We start from the raw sequence: 20,930 nt of genomic DNA, 5'->3' as shown, positions 1-20,930 counted from the left end.
AAGTGGATCGAGTGGATGGTCCTCCTGGCTGGGCCATTTTATTCACCACCTGAGGCTTTTCTGAGTACTGTGCCCACCGGAGCCCACAGCTCTTAGGCTTTCTTCAGGCCTTTTACAAAACGTGTAGGCAGGACAGCTGCCTTAAATGCGTTCCCTTAGACGGAAGCAACACAAAGGACAAGCCCTTCTCCGCGGTCCTGGTGTTTCTTTCCCAGGGGCCATATCCCTCCTGGACCAAAGGTTCCTCACTTGTTGCCTGGAGACTGCCTGGGCTCCCACAAGGCAGCTGAGGAGATTTCCCTGTGCCCTGTGGGCAGGAAATGCAGGTCAATTATTAATAAGTGCAGGGAGAGCCTGAATGCCCCTTCCCAAAGGGAATGAAATCGAGGTCCATCTAGGGAAAGAGTATTTCTTTTCATCTTCACTTTATTTTTTTCTGGTTTTCTAAATAACACACTCAGCATAGAAAATTTGAAAAATAGACAACAAGGCCTCCATTAAATACTAGTTGAATGAAATATGTAATGAAGCACGGGGAAAAGTCACCTACAGTCTCATTACACAGAGGTCACTGTTTATAACCCTTTGTCATAATCACCTTCCTTTTTCTCTACGCCCTTTGGAATTGAATGGTGCCTGCTTTAGTCCCTTTCTGGAGAAGGAAATGGCAACTGGCTCCAGTATTCTTGCCTGGAAAGCTCCATGGACAGAGGAGCCTGGCAGGCTATGATCCATGGGGTTGCAAAGAGTCGGACACGACTGAGCAACTAACACACACTTAGTCCCTTAACATTCTGGCATCAGCACGTTCCATGTTGCTATGCTCTGCAGACCTCATGAGGTGGATGGGTGGGATCATGTATTTCAGGCAGCAGATGGCCAGGGGAGGAGTCTAGCCTGGTGAGGAGCTCCGTGACTTTGGGGGAGAGGCAGAGGGCCTCTCTGCAGAGAGTAGAAGCTGGGGGGAAAAGAATACACAGGGGAGACAGAACCAGGTTCCAGAAAGATCTGGGCTGCTAAGAATTGTGGGTTGAAGGTAAAAAGGTGAAATTTCCTGGCAAGGAGTGTGAGATCCTCTTCTTAGATCTCTAAAGGCCAGAGTGTGAGATATGAAAGGGTGGGGCTCAGTAGAGCCTATGTGTAAATGAGCAGTGTCTTAGTTACAATGTTACATGGAAGACTGTAAGCTAAATGAAGAAGAACCACTGTGATCTGAGGATGCATTGATGCAGCTATGGACACCCTAGAATGAAGGAAATGATCCACTTGCTGTAATGATTGTGCCACCAGGACTTCCCTGATGTTCCAGTGGTTAAGAATCCACCTGCCAATGCAAGGGACATGGGTTCCATCCCTGGTCCAGGAAGATTCCATGTGCCTAGGAGCAACTAAGATCCTGCGTCACGACTACTGAACCTGTGCTCTCGAGCCCACAGGCCACAATTGCTGAAGCCCATGTGCCACAGAGCCTGTGCTCCACAACAAGAGAAACCACGGCAACGAGCAGCTCATACACCACAACCAGAGAGTAGCCTCTGCACGCTGCAACTAGAGAAAGCCCACATGCAGCAACTAAGATTCAGCACAGTCAAAAAATAAATTAAAAAAAATGATTGTGCCCCCAGCATGTTGTACACGGTGTTATTAATAGATAACACTTTCAGGAGAAGATCAAATGGAGGACAGATAGAATAGTGGACCCACCAAGTGAAGAAGGAAGAATGCTGGAAAACCAACCGTGGGAAACATGGTCTGGGAAATCACAGTAAGGAATGAGGCACAGAAGCTGTCCTCAATTATTCAGAGAGCTTTCTTGTGGCAGAGCACCCAGATGCATGTACTGGGACATGTGGTGGAAAGCTACAGTGAGGCAGATATGTCAACTTGATCTCATGAAGAACCTTCTGCCATGGACCTTGATGAGGAGTGCTTTGTCACTGGACTACTAACCTTCCTTAGAAGGTTGAGAGGGGAGGTGGGTTAGCTGACTTTGAGATTCAAAGTCCTGTGAGTGAGTTGGTAAAAGAGGGATTTGGGCATCATTGGGAAGCCAGGGGAAGTGTTAGACGGTTTTCTTACCTATGGCCTTCTCTGTGGCTCCGATGGTAAAGAATCTGCCTGCAGTGTGAGAGACCTGGGTTTGATCCCTGGGTGGGAAGATCCCCTGGAGAAAGAATGGTTACCCACCCAGTATTCTGGCCTGGAGAATCCCATGGACAGAGGAGCCTGGGCGGGCTACAGTCCATGGGGTCGCAAAGAGTTGGACACAACGGAGTGACTTTCACTTTCGCTTTCACTTTTTCTTGCCTATGACATCACATCCTTAGAGCTCACCCTGCCCCTCTGTTCTTTCCTTCACACAAGCCAGTTTGGGAAGCTTGGGATTGGGCATTAGAAAACCCGAGTTCTGGTCCTAGATTGGCAACTGACTTACTATTTAACCCTCAGATAATTCTTCTGGGATTCCATTTACTGTGGTCTTGGATTGATTCCGTTCCACGCAAGCCCTGATGGAGCCACACTCTTACCATACTCAGCTTCCTGACGACCCAGGCCTGTCCTTACTGACCCTTAACCCCTTGGCCTTTGGCTCTCCAAGGTATTGATCCCACCATTGCTTCTCTCTCCCAGTCCAGGGTGCAGCCCCTCTTTCATTCCCTGAAGGTCTGCCTTTTCTCTCTCTCTTCACTCATGTAACTGGTCAAAATATGACTCACTCACCACCCCAGCCCCTGCCATGCACTTGCATGACAGAGTTTACAAAGCACTTTCACATCCATTGATTTATTGATTCTGTCCAGGGTCAGGGAGGAAGACAGCGGGGCAGGGATGGCTTTATCCACTCGGAGGATAAGTTAACCAAAGCCTAAGATGTTGAGAAACTTGGCCAAAGTCTCAGGGCTTGTCCCAGGCCAGGTTCCTCACCAGGCCTTCTCCCAGTGCTCTGAGTGGCTTCTCCACAGTTCCAGGTGGCCTTGGTCACCGTGTTGTGGGATCACTCCCCCATCCTCTCAGGATTACACAGACCCGTGTCTTCTCCACTGACGTGTGTTCCTTGTGACCAAGCTCCACTTGCCTTCACTTGCAGATAGAATCAGAAATCCAAATAGCATGCTGTGTGAGGACATCCATAGCCACGTGCTCTAGATCTGCACAGCCACAGAGATGCCACCCAGGGCGCTGAGGCTTACAGAGCACCTTCTCGTACATCAGCCCATGTGATCACAGGCAGACACCAAAATGGGTTGCTGTGATGTACTTTTCTGGCTTTCATTCCTTCATATTCCCTTTAAAGTATCTTTCAAATGCTCTTCACTTCAACCTGTTCCTTAATCTTTCCTATAATTCACAGCAAGTAGAACTGCTGATAATAAAATATGTGTCTGCCATTCACTGAACCTGACTCTGTGCCATGCTCTGCCCTATGCTAATACTTTACCTGTGGTCTTTCCTTTGCCCTGGCCACACCTTGCCAGGTGGGGATGGTTATCTCCACTTTCAGGTGAGGAAAATGAGGCTTTGAGAAGTTGAGTGACTGGCTCAACACGTGATCCCATAGCTCAAGTCCTCACCCATCACACCAGCTCCTCTCCCACTGGGCCTTCCTGGAAAGCCTCTTCCTCGTGTGGAGGTGACCTGCAGCCTGCCGAGATCAGGTGTACTCCATCCACTTATCTAGTCATAGCAGGTGAATTCCCAGGAGGCTTCCCAGTGGGCACTAATGGTAAAAAACCCGCCTGCCAATGCAGGAGACACAAGAGATGTGGGTTTGATCCCTGAGTCAGGAAGATCCCCTGGAGAAGGGCATGGCAACCCACTCCAGTATTCTTGCCTGGAAAAACCTCATGGACAGAGGAACCTGGAAGGCTACAGTCCATAGGATCACAAAGAGTTGGACATGACTGAAACAATCAGAAGATGATCAGTTATAATGGACAAGTTGATGACTTGTCTTATGAATGTCTTTGGTTAGTGAGGGCCTTGGTCTGATTAAAAAAACACATCAGACTGCTTGGTTGCCCCATTGTCTTTTGTAAGCCTTCACTTCCTTGTGTTTCTACAACCTTTGAGTGGATCACTGTATTGTGGGGTGGGGCTAGGGTCTGACTACAACTTGACTTTGGTGGCAATTCCTACATCCGTTTGTCAGTTAAATTTCCCCTGACACTCCTCCGTCCTGGGATGGCAGATTGGGAGTCCAATGGCCCAATGTCCCACTGACTGAGATTTTTTCTGTTTCTAAGACTTCTCTCCCACTGCATTTTCTTTGCTATCTCCTCTTTTCCTTTCTTTGTAAACAAAAGGTGACATAGCATAGTAGTTAAGTGGCAAGGGCTCTGAGGCTGGGCTTCCTAGCTTCAAGTGCTGGCTGTGTCACTTACTAGCTTTGTTACTTACTTCTTTGTGCCTCAATTACTCTATCCGCAAAATGGATATGAAAATAACAGACCCTCCCTCATAGGGTTGAAAGAATAAATGATCATGTAAGAAACTTTGTACACATATCAGTGTTTAAAAAAAAAAACAAACAACTCCAAACAAAGAAAGCACTGGCTCTTCCTCTCCAGTCCCAATCAGATGCCTTCCATATACCCTGGGAAGGAACTTGAGTGGCTACACCTACTTTTTGAGGCCAGTCACCCACCCGGTGAGCTTCACCAAGAACCCATCTCTTGAATGGTTATATGGCCATAACCATCACACGGGTCAGCCTTCTATACTCAGTGCATCCTCCGTTTCTTTATGGGGCAACTGGACAACGTACTGAACTTAAGATGACAGGGTCTCAGCTAGTTCCCGGCTGTGTGACTTCCCACTGGGAAGCCTCCTGGGAATTCACCTGCTATGACTAGATAAGTGAATGGAGTACACCTGATCTGGGCAGGCTGCAGGTCACCTCCACACGAGGAAGAGGCTTTCCAGGAAGGCCCAGTGAGAGAGGAGCTGGTGTGATGGGTGAGGACTTGAGCTATGGGGTCACGTGTTGAGCCAGTCACTCAACTTCTCAAAGCCTCATTTTCCTCACCTGAAAGTGGAGATAACCATCCCCACCTGGCAAAGTGTGGCCAGGGCAAAGGAAAGACCACAGGTAAGACCACAGATCCACACCATTCAGAGACTTAGCTTTCTCCTTTAAAATATGGGCAATAGTAATGTTTATGTCCCATGGTTAGTATGTGGATTAAATAAAAATAATATTAATAATAGCACTTAACATATTTCTTGCACTTAATGACACATTTGATAATACCCTAATAGTTCTCTCAGTGTGGCAGACACAGGCAGCTCTACCCCTCCCTGCAGCCTAAGCTGCGTGCTCCTCACTTCAGGCAGTGGAGCTGTCACTGAAAGGTCGGGTCGACTCAGATTCCTCACCCAACCAGCGACTAACTTTCCAGCCCTCCTTGCATCTTGGTGAGAGCGACATGCCTTGTTTTAGCCAACAGAATATGAACGACAACGGCAGTGTATCTTGTGCCCAGGCCAAGGCATTTAGAGGTGGGTGTGCCCTCTCCGTGTTCTCTTACTCCCTTTGTATCTCCTGTGGTGCACTAGGGGACCGCTAGTTCCTAGGAGTCAGCAGAACTCCGTTATGAAGGGATCCCAGCCCCTTAAACATCACATGGAGAGAAATCACTCATATACTGGTCTGTTACTTTTAATTTGGAGGTTTTCTTGTTACAGCAACTAACATTACCACAACTAATATTTAAATCACATTTAATCCTTACAACAATCCTCTGAGAGAGAGATTATGATTTCCCCCATTTTATGATATGAAAACTGAGGCACAGAGTATGTGTGTGTTAGTCACTTAGTCGTGTCCAACTCTTTGCCACTGCATGGACTGTGGCCCCCCAGGCTCCTCTGTCCATGGAATTCTCCAGGCAAGAATACTGGAGTCGGTAGCCAACCCCTTCTCCAGGGGATCTTCCTGACCCAGGGATTGAACTCGAGTCTCTTGCATTGCAGGCAGATTCTTTGCTGTCTGAGCTGCCAGGGAAGCCCACTGAGGGGTTAAATCTGAAGTCACATGGTGAGAAAGGGCAGAACAAAATCTGAACCCAGTCTGATTTCAGAGGCTGTGAGTTCTCTTAACCACTAGGGATGTGAAAGAGCTTTATATGCTAAGGTGTCCTAGAAGTAATAATAATAAAGGCTAATACTTATTGAACATCTATGTGTCAGGCATTATTTAAAGAGCTTTACATTCATTAGGTCCTCACAACCCTTTGGAGTTGGGTTTAGTATTATTCCCATTCTATAGATGAGGAAAATTCGAGACACAAAATATTAGATAAATTGCTTGCAGTCACCATGCTGCTAAATGGTAGCAAGATGATTCAAGCCCAAGCAGCCCAGTTTTCACTTCCTTCCCCATCTCTTATTCTCCTGATCCTTTCTCATGGAAAAATGAGCAGATTCTGAGAAGCCCAGGAAGTGGCAGGACAATTTCCCCAAATCTCAGCCCAATCCTAGGCTAGGTTCCGAATTTCAGTACTCACCTTGGTTCCAGACAGATTACAGAGTGGGAAATACATTTTATTTTTGTTTTATTTTTTAACACCAAAAACATTTTGTATTGGGGTATAGTCGATTAACAATGTTGTGATAATTTCAGGTGAACAGTGAAGGGATACATATACATGTATCCATTCTCCCCTAAACCCCCCTCCCATTCAGGCTGGCACGTAACATTGAGCAGGGTTCCATGTGCTATACAGTAAGTTTTTGCTGGTTATCCATTTTAAAAACAGTCGTATATGTACATGACCTTGCCAAAGTCCTTAAATATCCCTTTCCCCCAGAAACCATGAGTTCATTTTCTAAGTCTGTGAGTCTCTGAGAAATACATTTTGGAAATCTGTGGCCAATGTGACCCTTGCATTTATCTCACATGGCATGATGGAGTAGAGGGAGTCCAGGAGGACATGGATTCAGACGCAACTTCTGCCTATCCCCTGTGGGAAAGAGAGGGCTACTTGCTCTCTCTGAGCCTCAGTGGACTCATCTGTAAAATGGAAACACTGGTTATATCCACCTTGTTGGTTTGCTGCCATGGGCAGAGCATTTGCCTAAAGATCCCAGCACTGAGGACCATTCCATAACTACCATACCCCAGCACTGACCAGCCCAGAAGAGCCCCCTGCACTGGGGTCTCAAACCACCTCCCCCAGTCTAGTCCCCACAACACTGCACCCAACTTCTTCCGTGAATCAGAGAAGCTTCTTCTGTGAGGTTGGGGGAGGAGGAAGTAGCTGAGGGAGGCAGGAAGGCCAGATCCTGGGTTCCTTTTTCTGGGAGAGGAGGCCAGGTTGCTTAGCAACACAGCAGGAAGTTGTCAGGGAGGCTCCAGGCAGGGCTATCTTCTTCCATTCTGCAACATAGAGAATCTGGGGTGACATTAGCTGGGGAGATGAATGGGGAAACCGGGGAAGGGTCCCAGGCTCTGATAACCTCTGGGCTTCATTCTCTGTTTCTATGATCACCTTTCCAGTTCTTCAGTTCATTCCCCGTGTTTTCTACCGTTGACAAGGAGAGACAGAGAGACGAGTTCTAGGATCCATCCTGTACACATGTCGGTCCACTGGCCATGTCTGTAACCATGTGCCAAAAGGGCTAGATTCAGGACCATTTTATATGTGTACTGTGCCTTACAGTTAACAAAGGACATCCATATATATGATTTCACCAGATACAATAGCCTCTTCAATTCCCATATGACAGATGTGGGGGGAAAGTCTGAAGGTCCCCCCATGAGGAAACAGCAGGGCCCAGATTTGCTGCAAATCTCAGCACATTTCTACTACTTATCGCAGCATGGATGTTAGTACAAGCATTGGCACCACTGTTATGCCTGCTATTCTGTGTCCTCACAGTTTGAGGATTCTTCATGCCAAGTGTCCTGAGGTGCCCCCAATGAGCATCTTTCCCCACCCTTCATCAGAAAGCAGGTGAGTGGAGGAGGCAGGCCCAGCTGTTCTCTGCTGCGGCAGGGGGCATCCTTGGAGTGGAGGGTCCCACGAGAGGCCTGGTCTCCTGGACCAAATGCCTAGACTCAGGAATGCTGCTGGGCTGGGCCAGGCTGGCACAGGCATCTACACACCAGCAGCTGTAGCAAGTCCCCTGGCTTGCATTCTGGAGAGAGGCATGTGGGTCCCACTGGGGCCGGGGCCTGGCAGCAAGGAGTAAACACATATCACCCAGGTCACAGATTGCTCATGGGAGGCCCAGGCCTCTGGGGCTCCCTGCTGCCTCGGGGGCTAGCAGAGCTGGTCAGAGCAGCTCAGGGTCCCCTTCTGGACCCTGTTGGTCCCTTGATCCCTCTGTCAAAATGTATTAATAGTGCTGACTACCATAGCAATGGTTGTTACTCCAAAAACAGTAATATTTTCATTCTTATTATAGCAATTTGATAAGATATCACAAATCTGAGTTTCTTGTTTCCATCTGATAGATGAGAATACTGACATTCAGAGAGGTTGAATAACTGCCTTAGATCAACTTTTAGTAAATGTAGAGTAGGCACTCAAACCTCTGGCTCCTAGTCTTTTGTTCTGTACATCATATAACACTGCTTTCAAATGTCAGGAGGGAAAAAGCAGTTCCAGAGGAGCATTCAGCCACTTTATCCTCCGTCCCCAACTTGTACCTGCCCAGGATCACGGCTCAGTTGGTGTTCCACAAGGAACAGGCAATTTGAAAAATTATTTTGATTAAAGCTTTCAGTTCAGTTCAGTTCAGTTGCTCAGTCATGTCTGACTCTTAGCAACCCCACGAATTGTAGCACGTCAGGCCTCCCTGTCCATCACCAACTTCCGGAGTTCACTCAAACTCACGTCCATCAAGTCGGTGATGCCATCCAGCCATCTCATCCTCTGTCATTCCCTTCTCCTCCTGCCCCCAATCCCTCCCAGCATCAGAGTCTTTTCCAATGAGTCAACTCTTCCCATGAGGTGGCCAAAGTATTGGAGTTTCAGCTTTAGCATCATTCCTTCCAAAGAACACCCAGGGTTGATCTCCTTTAAAATGGACTGGTTGGAGTCCAACAGACTCCTTGCAGTCCAACAGACTCTCAAGAGTCTTCTCCAACACCACAGTTCAAAAGCATCAATTCCTCGGTGCTCAGCTTTCTTCACAGTCCAACTCTCACATCCATACATGACCATTGGAAAAACCATAGCCTTGACTAGACGGACCTTTGTTGGCAAAGTAATGTCTCTGTTTTTCAATATGCTATCTAGGTTGGTTATAACTTTTCTTCTTTTAATTTCATGGCTGCAATCACCATCTGCAGTGATTTTGGAGCCCCCAAAAATAAAGTCTGACACTGTTTCCCCATCTATTTCCCATGAAGTGATGGGACCAGATGCCATGATTTTCATTTTCTGAATGTTGAGCTTTAAGCCAACTTTTTCACTCTCCTCTTTCACTTTCATCAAGAGGCTTTTTAGTTCCTCTTCACTTTCTGCCATAAGGGTGGTGTCATCTGCATATCTGAAGTTATTGATATTTCTCCCGGCAATCTTGATTCCAGCTTGTGCTTCATCCAGCCCAGCGTTTCTCATGATGTACTCTGCATATAAGTTAAATAAACAGGGTGACAATATACAGCCTTGATGTACTCCTTTTCCTATTTGGAACCAGTCTGTTGTTCCATGTCCAGTTCTAACTGTTACTTCCTGACCTGCATATAGGTTTCTCAAGAGGCAGGTCAAGTGGTCTGGTATTCCCATTTCTTGAAGAATTTTCCGCAGTTTATTATGATCCACATAGTCAAAGGCTTTGGCATAGTCAATAAAGCAGAAATAGATGTTTTTCTGGAACTCTCTTGCTTTTTCCATGATCCAGCAGATGTTGGCAATTTGATCTCTGGTTCCCCTGCCTTTTCTAAAACCAGCTTGAACATCTGGAAGTTCACAGTTCACATATTGCTGGAGCCTGGCTTGGAGAATTTTGAGCGTTACTTTACTAACGTGTGAGATGAGTGCAATTGTGTAGTTTGAGCATTCTTTGGCATTGCCTTTCTTTGGGATTGGAATGAAAACTGACCTTTTCCAGTCCTGTGGCCACTGCTGAGTTTTCCAAATTTGCTGGCATATTGAGTGCAGCACTTTCACAGCATCATCTTTCAGGATTTGAAATAGCTCGACTGGAATTCCATCACCTCCACTAGCTTTGCTCATAGTGATGCTTTCTAAGGCCCACTTGACTTCACATTCCAGGATGTCTGGCTCTAGGTGAGTAATCATACCATCGTGATTATCTTGGTCGTGAAGATTTTTTTTACAGTTCTTTGGTGTATTCTTGCCACCTCTTCTTAGTATCTTCTGCTTCTGTTAGGTCCATACCATTTCTATCCTTTATCGAGCCCATCTTTGCATGAAATGTTCCCCTGGTATCTCTAATTTTGTTGAAGAGATCTCTAGTCTTTCCCATTCTGTTGTTTTTCCTCTATTTCTTTGCATTGATCGCTGAGGAAGGCTTTCTTATCTCTTCTTGCTCTTCTTTGGAACTCTGCATTCAGATGCTTATATCTTTCCTTTTCTCCTTTGCTTTTCACTTCTCTTCTTTTCCCAGCTATTTATCAACTTCCAAAAAAATGATTTGAGAAGACTTACTATATAGCAGAATATTTAGTTCTAAAAGACAAAAAAACAATTGGTGAAATATGAGAAGCATTCCCATAAGTCTGGGACAAGGCAGTGGTGTCTTTTTTACCCCTTCTAACCTTGTCATCATTGCTACTACTGAACATTCTACTGGAAGTCCTAGGCAACACAATAAGACAAGAAAAGTTATCTGCTATATGCAAATATTAGATAGGAAGATTTCGAAATGTCCTAGTTTGCAGACAATATGATTGCTTCCCTAGAAAATCTAAGAGACTCAACTGGAAATCAATTTGAACTAATGAAAATAGTATATCCAGTAAGATACAAGGTTAATACACAAAAACTTCTGCTTTTCCATACTGTGTAGAAATAAGGAAAAGAATTGGGAATGACAGATTGACAAGAGCAATAAAAATACATTCCCAGGTAAACCTAGTGAAATACATGAGAAATATCCAAATGGAAAAATAAAACTATAAATCTTCACTAAGGAATATAAAAGAAGACCTGAATACATAGAATACTTAGCATGTTCCTGGGTGGAATGACTCATTATTACAATATGTCAGATCTGTCCAAATTCATCTATAAACTGTTAAGTCTCAATCGAAGTCCCAGGATTTTTTTTCCAAAGGGATTTTATGGAAACTGACAGGTTTGGCTCTAAAGTTCTTCTGGATGATGTGTTTGGGGGACTTCCCTGCTGGTCCAGTGGTTAAGAATCTGCCTTCCAATGCAGGGAATGTGGGTTCAACCCCTGGCTGGGGAACTATGATCCCACATTATTTGGGTTAAGTAGGCCTGCACGCTGTAGCTACTGAGCCCAGTGCCTCAACTAGAAAGCCCACAAGACACAGTTAGAAAGAAGCCTGCATGATGCAATGAAGACCTGACACAGCCAAAAATAAATAAATATTTTTTAAAAAGAATAGCCAAGACAGTTTTGGCAAAAGAACAAGGAGCATACCACAAAACTACCGTTATTTTATTAGAGGTGTGGTTTGGCACAGTAGAAGTCACATAGACCAGTGGAACCCAGGAGAGTCTTGAAAACAGACCCATGGACTTGTGAAAATTTCATAAAAGATAGAGATGGAATACACTGGAAGAAAAGGAAGACTGTTCAAAAGTTGGTGCAACCTGTTATTCGTTTGGGGAAAATAGTTCTCTCTCCTGGTGGCTCAGAGGTTAAAGCATCTGCCTGCAATGCAGGAGACCTAGGTTCGATCCCTGGGTTGGGAAGATCCCCTGGAGAAGGAAATGGCAATCCACTCCAGTATTCTTGCCTGGAGAATCCCATGGACAGAGAAGTCCGGTGGGCTACAGTCTACGGGGTTGCAAAGAGTCGGACACAACTGAGCGACTTCACTTTCACTTTCTCCTTCTCACTACATACAAAAATAAATTCCAAAATAAATTAATGAAATAAAGACACTATAAAACATACTATAAAAATACCAGAATAAAATTCAAAAACAGAACAAATCGTAATCTCCAAATCCAGCATAAAACAAGAACATTCAAAAAGAGAAGAGGAATATTAAACATCTGGGAGGAGTTAGTTACCACAGTTGTGTTCTAAAGATATATATTTAATTGCATACTTGTTGACAACCAAAGCAAAACATGGAAACTGTCACTATTTTTGTTCATTTAGCCATTTACTATTTATTGAGATCTACTGTCAGTTCATTTCAGTTCAGTCGCTCAGTTGTGTCTGACTCTGCAACCCCATGGACTGCAGCATGCCAGGCTTCTCTATCACCAACTCCCGCAGCTTCTCAGACTCATATCCACCGAGTTGGTGATGCCATCCAACCATTGCATCCTCTGTCGTCCCCTTCTCCTCCCGCCTTCAATCTTTCCCAGCATTAGGGTCTTTTCCAATGAGTCAGGTCTTCACATCAAGTGGCCAAGGCACTGGAGCTTCAGCTTCAGCATCAGTCCTTCCAATGAATATTCAGGACTGATTTCCTTTAGGATGGACTGGTTTGATCTCCTTGCAGTCCAAGGGACCCTCAAGAGTCTTCTTCAACTTTACAGTTCAAAAGCATCAATTCTTCAGTGCTCAGCTTTCTTTATGGTCCAACTCTCACACCCATACATGACTACTGGAAAAATCATAGCTTGGACTAGATGGACCTTTGTTGGCAAAGTAATGTCTCTGCTTTTTAATATGCTGTTTAGGTTGGTCATAGCTTTTCTTCCAAGGAGTGAGTGTCTTTTAATTTCACGGTTTCAGTCACCATCTGCAGTGATTTGGGAGCCCAAGTAAATTAAGTCTGTCATTGTTTCCATTGTTTCCCCATCTATTTGCCGAATGATGGGACCAGATGCCATGATCTTAGTTTTCTGAATGTTGAGTTTTAATCCAACTTTTCCACTCTCCTCCTTTGCTTTCATCAGGAGGCTCTTTAGTTTCTCTTCACTTTCTACCATAAAGGTGGTGTCATCTGCGTATCTGAGGTTATTGATATTTCTCCCGGCAATGTTGATTCCAGGTTGTGCTTCATCCAGTCCAATATTTCTCATGATGTACTCTGCATATAAGTTAAATAAGCAGGGTGACAGTATATAGCTTTGAGGTATTCCTTTCCCATTTTGGAACCAGTTCATTTTTCCATGTCTGGTTCTTTTTTTATTTATTTATTTTTTAAACTTTATTATTATTTTTTTTACTTTACAATATTGTATTGGCTTTGCCATACATCAACATATATCTGCCACGGGTGTACACGTGTTCCCCATCCAGAACACCCCTCCCACCTCCCTCCCCATACCATCCCTCTGGGTCATCCCAGTGCACCAGCCCCAGGCTTCCTGTATCCTGCTTCGAACCTGGACTGGCGATTTGTTTCTTATTTGATATTATACATGTTTTAATGCCATTATCCCAAATCATCCCACCCTCTCCTTCTCCCACAAAGTCCAAAAGACTGTTCTATACATCTGTGTCTCTTTTGCTGTCTTGCATACAGGGTTGTCGTTACCATCTTTCTAAATTCCATATATATGCGTTAGCATACTGTATTGGTGTTTTTCTTTCTGGCTTACTTCACTCTGTATAATAGGCTCCAGTTTCATCCATCTCATTAGAACTGATTCAAATGTATTCTTTTTAATGGCTGAGTAATACTCCATTATGTATATGTACCACAGCTTTCTTATCCATTCATCTGCTGATGGACATCTAGGTTGCTTCCATGTCCTGACTATTATAAACAGTGCTGCGATGAACATTGGGGTACACGTGTCTCTTTCAATTCTGGTTTCCTCCGTGTGTATGCCCAGCAGTGGGATTGCTGGGTCGTATGGCAGTTCTTTTTTCAGTTTTTTAAGGAATCTCCACACTGTTCTCCATAGTGGCTGTACTAGTTTGCATTCCCACCAACAGTGTAAGAGGGTTCCCTTTTCTCCACACCCTCTCCAGCATTTATTGCTTGTAGACTTTTGGATCGCAGCCATTCTGACTGGCGTGAAATGGTACCTCATTGTGGTTTTGATTTGCCATGTCTGGTTCTAACTGTTGCTTCTTGACCTGCATACAGATTACTCAGGAGGCAGGTCAGGCGGTCGGCTATTCCCATCTCTTGAAGAATTTTCCACAGTTTGTTGTGATCCACACAGTCAAAGGCTTTAGCGTAGTCAATGAAGCAGAATTAGATGTTTTTCTGGAATTCTCTTGCTTTTTCTATGATTCAACGGATGCTGGCACTTTGATCTCTGGTTCCTCTGCCTTTGCTGAATCCAGCTTGAACATCTGGGAGTTCTCGGTTCATGTACTGTTGAAGCCTGGAGAATTTTGAGCATGACTTTGCTAGCGTGTGAGATGATCCACTGTCAGGTGCTGCGCTAATTCTCACTGTTTAAAGAAAACATAGGAAGAAGCTAACGTGAAGAGGAATATTTTCCCTAGCTTTAATGTTCGTATAAGTAACAATGGGTGTTCCTCAGCACTTACGTGAAAGATAGAGAAATGTTCTTTAAATGGCCTTGGATGGATCCTTGTAAGAGTGTGCACGTGTGCATGCCCATGCTGTGTGTGCTTGTACCACACATGTGTTGTGCATGTACACACACCCATGCCTGCTGGGATAGATGGGGGTCTTACTTCTCTTGTCCAGCAAGGGACATTCTTAAATCCTAGGGATCTGGAAATAGCTTGAAGAGGAGGAAGGGAGTGAAGTGACTTTGGAGACATGTGGAAGAGGAGGTGGGCAGGGCTGTAGATATGTGCTTCTCCTTTTCCAGACACTGGAAAAGGAGTGTCACTTTTTTTTCCCATTTCCTTCCTTTCTTTCATTTATCTTCTATCTCTTTTTCTTTATAATTTTTCTTCATTTTTAGGTAATAACAATAGTTTAGTTTGTTGTAATTAACTAAAAAGTTCAGAAAAGTATAAAGAAGAAAGTAAAACTGGTCTTTTAAAATCCTCCCACTTATTGAGAACAACTATTAAAATTTTAGGCTTCCCCAATGGCTCAGTGAGTAAAAAAATCTGCCTGTAATGTAGGAGACACAGGTTTAATCCCTGGGTCGGGAAGATCCCCTGGAGGAGGAAATGGCAACCCACTTTAATATTCCTGCCTGGAGAATCCCATGGACAGGGTCAGAAAGAGTCAGACACAACTGAGTGACTAAACAGACAAAAACATTCTAAAACTTGGCATTGCTGCACATACACATACGCACAGATTCAGTATATATCTGTTGATTGAGGGCAGGAAGAGAAGGGGGCAACAGAGGATGAGATGGTTGGGTGGCATCACCGACTCAATGGACATGAGTTTGAGCAAACTCCGGGAGATGGTGAAAGACAGGGAAGCCTAGCATGCTGCAGTCCATGGGGTCGCAAAGTCAGACACGACTGAGAGACTGAACAATAACAATTGATTGCCTACTGCCAGGTGCCAGGAATCTAGCAGCGAAAAAGATAGGCCATTTATTGACAGGATACAAAACAAGTAACAAAAAATTACCAGGCAGGAACAAATGTCATGAAGAAATCAATCTGAGGTATGTGATGAGGGGTGACTATGGGGCAGATTGAGATGAATTCATGCAGGAAGAGGTAGCTGTTAAGTGGAGGATCTGAATGATAGGAAAAGAACAGCTGTTTAAAGATCTGTCTCTCTCTCTTACACAAATGGGACCACATTATATTGTTTTCAACCTGCTATTTTCACTTTGTCATGGTCATTTCTAATACAGATTAATGTACCATTTTTAATGGTTTATAATATCCCAATGAATATTGATTTGTCACAGTTTACTTCGTCTCCTACTGATGCATCCAATTTTTTATTTTTATAAACAATGTTATGATAAGTATCTTTGTATCATGTCTTTTTCCACTTATCACCTTAGGGCAAATTTCTGGAAATGCAGTAGTTGGGACAATAAGTATACTGCCTTCCACATTTTGATCCACAGCCAAGTAGCTCTCCAAAAATACTGGACTAATGTATATGGCGACAATAGTGCAAGGAAGTGCACATTTCCCCATTTTTTTTGTCATGATGGGATTTTCTACTTTTATGATCTTTGTCAGTGATGCAATATCCCACTACTGTTTTGACTTGAGTTTCTTTAGTTAATAGTGAATTCAAGTATCTTTTTTGTGTGTGCTTATTGATTATCTATATTTTGTGTGAATTACCTCTTCACAGTTTTAACTATCTTTCTATTAAAAATATATTGTGTTGCAATTATGTTCTCTCAGATTGTCACTTGTTTTTCAATCTTGTTTATGGCTGTTCTTTTTCTCTGTATCTCTAACATTCAACTTAAGTGGAATCAATCTTTTTCTTTAAGATTTCTCCATGTATAAAAAGATGTTCTCTACCCAACCCAATCATGAGAAACGTGGGGCTGGAAGAAGCACAAGCTGGAATCAAGATTGCTGGGAGAAATATCAATAACCTCAGATACACAGATGACATCACCCTCATGGCAGAAAGTGAAGAAGAACTAAAGAGCCTTTTGATGAAAGTGAAAGAGGAGAGTGAAAAAGTTGGCTTAAAGCTCAACATTCAGAACACTAAGATCATGGCATCTGGTCCCATCACTTCATGGCAAATAGATGGGAAAACAGTGGAAATAGTGGCTGACTTTATTTTGGGGGGCTCCAAAATCACTGCAGATGGTGATTGCAGCCATGAAATTAAAAGACGCTTACTCCTTGGAAGGAAAGCTATGACTAACCTAGACAGCATATTAAAAAGCAGAGACATTACTTTGTCGATAAAGGCCTGTCTAGTCAAGGCTATGATTTTTCCAGTAGTCATGTATGGGTGTGAGAGTTGGACGATAAAGAAAGCTGAGTGCCAAAGAATTGATGCTTTTGAACTGTGGTGTTGGAGAAGACTCTTGAGAGTCCCCTGGACTGCAAGGAAATCCAACCAGTCCATTCTTTTTTTTTTTTTTTTTCTTTTTTTAAGATTTTAGCTTCTCTGCACGCGGGGCGAACTAATGAAGGCCCCGGCGCGCTGGGCCCCACAGGCAGCCGTCTGGGCGCCTGGGCCCGCGCAGCTGCAGGCGAGCGGACGGCGGCGCAGCCCTAGAGCGCCCAACCAGTCCATTCTAAAGGAGATCAGTCCTGGGTGTTCGCTGGAAGGACTGATGTTGAAGCTGAAACTCCAATACTTTGGCCACCTGATCCAAAGAGTTGACTCGTTTGAAAAGACACTAATGCTGGGAAAGATTGTAGGCAGGAGGAGAAGGGGACGACAGAGGATGAGATGGTTGGATGGCATCACCGACTCAATGGCCATGCGTTTGGTTAAACTACGGGAGTTGGTGGTGGACAGGGAGGCCTGGCATGCTGCGGTTCATGGGGTCGCAAAGAGTCGGACACGACTGAGCGACTGAACTGAATTGAACTGACCCAACCCAAGATGCAATAATTATAAGCACATGTTTTATTCAAGTATTTTATTTAATATTAGATTACTATCACATATTACTATTTTCTTATTATGCAAACAATATACTAATACATTGTTGTTGCAAAAATTAAACTCCATAGATAAGGCAAAAGTCCCTTAGACAACATCAATCCCAGTTCCTTCCCAGAAGTCACTTAATAAGAGTGATCTGTATCTTTCTTAAGCTTCTATTATACACACACATACACACAGAAATTAGTTTGTTTTGCTTTTGCATAAATTATATGGTACTATGTATATTTCTATGCAACTTTTAATGACACTACATGTTTTGGAGATCTTTCACATTGGTATGTACAGTCCAGTCCATCCTTTTAAACTGAATATTATATCAAAGCATTTTAAATTTCTAACCTACTGGTGGATATTTAGGTTGAGTTCAGTTTCTCTCTCTAAACAGTAATACAATAAACAAATCTTTATCATGTCTCTTTGTACATTTAAGTACTTCTCTAGGGTCAATATTAGAAACTGGAATTCCAGAGTAGAAAATATATGCATCTGAATTTCTAATAGATACCTTCAAATTGTTCTCTCTTCTAAGGCTTTTATAATTTTTTAAAAATGTTTTCATCAATTTGGAACTTATTTGGGGGCTAAGAATGAGAAAGGATTGATCTTTTTTCTTCTTATAAATGACTATCCAGTTGTCCTGAAAGCATTTATTGACTAATCTATCTTTTTTCCCAATGGATCTGAAATGGTGCCTTTATCATCTATTAAATTCCCACCTCTGCTGGAGTTTAGTTTGGGATTATCTATTCTGTTCTAATGATACATCTGTTTCTACATCAGTGCCTTATGCTTTAGCAACCTTAGCTCTTTAGTAAATTTTAATATATAGTAGGGCAAGCCTTCCATCATTAGTCTTATTTCTTATGCTTTTCTTGATGTCCTGTGGTTTTCTGGGATAATATGTAAATTTTTTAAAAAGGTGTAAAATGTAGAAAGGTTATAAATATCCCTTTTCATATTTATATTGTTTATCATCATCCCTCCTTCCTTTTAGATTGTCATATATAAAAATGCATGCAGAGAGACTAATTTTATGATGTATGGTCTTGAAGCCAAATATCAGTCACAGGAGATTATGATCAAAGGAGGTGAAGAAATGGGGCAGGGGAAACTTGTAAAAGGGGAGTAACTATGGTGGGCAATGTCACCAAGTAGAGAGAGATCTAGAGAGCAGCTGTCTGCTAAAGAATTAGAATCCAGGGGAAAAGAAATCCCCTGGAAGCCCAAAATCAGTTGGGAGAATTTTAAGCCAGAAACTAAGAGGTTAAACCTGAATGCCTAGGAAAAAAAGGAAAGTGGGGTGCTAGAGTACAAAGTCAGACAGCCAGTCTGCAAGTGTAAAAGAGAGATTGCTTCTAAAAACCTTATCAAAATATTAAACTCAGGTCAAAGGAACTTGAATCCTGAGACTGTGCTCTGCAGTTTATCTGTCTTATACCCAATCTTTAATCACACTGAACTAAAACATTTTTGGTATGCCTTAGTTACACACCTAACCTGTGTGAGTATAGATGATCTTCTTGGATGTCTGACAAGATGCTGAAAGGGAAGGTAATGGTGTGTGTGTGTGTGTGTGTGTGTGTATAATTTATTTATTTGACTGTGCCAGGCCTTAGTTGTGGCATGTGGGATCTAGTTCCCTGACCAGGGATCAAACCCTGGGCCAGCTGCCCTGGGAGCTTGGAGTCTTAGCCACCGGACCACCAGGAAAGTCCTGGTAATAGTCTTAAAAAGGTCTTTAAAGTTTAACCTCTGTTGTCTTGAGGCCACTCATGGCAAGTGCTGTTTATGTTGTATAAAGGGGTCAGGAGTTGCACTTAAAGTGGGACATATGAAGAAGGCCAGGCCCCCAGGCCTGGCTACCAGATGTCCCTGGTCATGGTGGCATGGTCAAAGGGGCTGCTTTGGCAGCCTCTGTAGTAGAAATCTTCTGGAGATGCCCATCTGGTGCCTGTGGCAGAGTCCCAGAGGGTAGAGGCCACAGGATGTCCCTTTGGATACTGCCAGATGCTCTGGTTGCTGGGCACCCTGCCTGGCAGGCAAAGCAGTTACCATGACAACCACCACACACACACACACACACACACACACACACACACACCTGTGATTTTTTTTGTGTTTCTCCTTTTCCATTAAGTACCACGGTATTCCAGGGAGAGGCAAGCATAGCATAGCTCTCAGAACAGAATGTCCTCTGCTCCAGGAAGCAGGGAAGGAAAGTGGAGATGTGTTTATGTTATGATTGAATGAGACTTCATCAGTTTAAATGCCTATGTACCTGCTTCTGTGTTCAAATGTGTTGTATAACAATGTATGTATCAGCATGTATCATGCAAATGGTGAGATCACAGTTTATCTACCCATTTTCTTCCTACTCCCCTCCCCTCCCCTCTCTGTTGCCCCTGTCCTGTAAAAATCATCCCGCCCTCCAACCTTTGCTGAGCATAAGTGCTGAGTCATGGCTCCATCTGGGTTTCTGTCTCCTATCCTCCATCTCCATTCTTTCCTCAGCCCACCCCTCCCTCATTCCTGCAGGACTCTCTAGACCTCTGGGCCCTCTTCACCACCTCTGTCCTAAGCCTGGACTTATTTTCCCAGAGGTTCACTTCTGGGCAATCAAGAGAAGGCATGTCACTCTGTTTCTGCATTTACTCCCTTCTCACTTTGCCTTCTCAAAAGACTGCTCCGAGTCCTTCTCTTAATGACCACCTTCTCCCTGAGAAAACAGGAATCTGACCAAGTTTGACCCAGGAGGCTAATTCTTCCCTGTATTCATGCTGATCCTCCTCCAGTCCCTCACTACTTAATCGGATTATGGCAATGTCTCATGCCTGGGGCGTGGCAAGGAAAGTGAGATTTAATTTGTCACCAGGCCCTAAGGCTTTTTTCTCATTCTAGGTCTCCAAATGCCAGACCACAGGTACTTGGAGGCAAGCGCGCTGTCGCCCACCTGTATGTGTGTGTGTTCCAGTGCTCATAGGAGTGTAGTAACAGAAGGGTGCTGTGTCTATGCGTTCAGGGGCAGAATCTAGAGCCCCCTCCCCAAGGATGTTTGAGGGTCTCTGTAGGAGCCTCTTTTCCATCCCCATTGGGCTCTTCTAACACAGAAATCCCACTCAAATAGTCTCGATAACTAGTTCCAAATAAGAGGGACCAGGATTGTTCTCTACAACCTCCCCGCCAGAGAGGAGAGAGTGGAAAGGGCACCCTCCTCCCCTGCCCCGCCTGTTCAGTCTGGTTACTATGGCGACAGCCGCGGGGTGACCCAAGTGCTCCTCCCTCTCTCCTTCCATACCTAGAGAGATGACGGCACCGCGCTGACTGCGCCAAATTCCAGCCAATGGGCAACTGC

The sequence above is a fragment of the Bos javanicus genome, chromosome 2 (assembly GCF_032452875.1).
Source record: "Bos javanicus breed banteng chromosome 2, ARS-OSU_banteng_1.0, whole genome shotgun sequence".
Taxonomy (NCBI): Eukaryota; Metazoa; Chordata; class Mammalia; order Artiodactyla; family Bovidae; genus Bos; species Bos javanicus.
The sequence above is the reverse complement of the archived record's forward strand: the minus strand, read 5'-3'. Positions refer to the sequence as shown.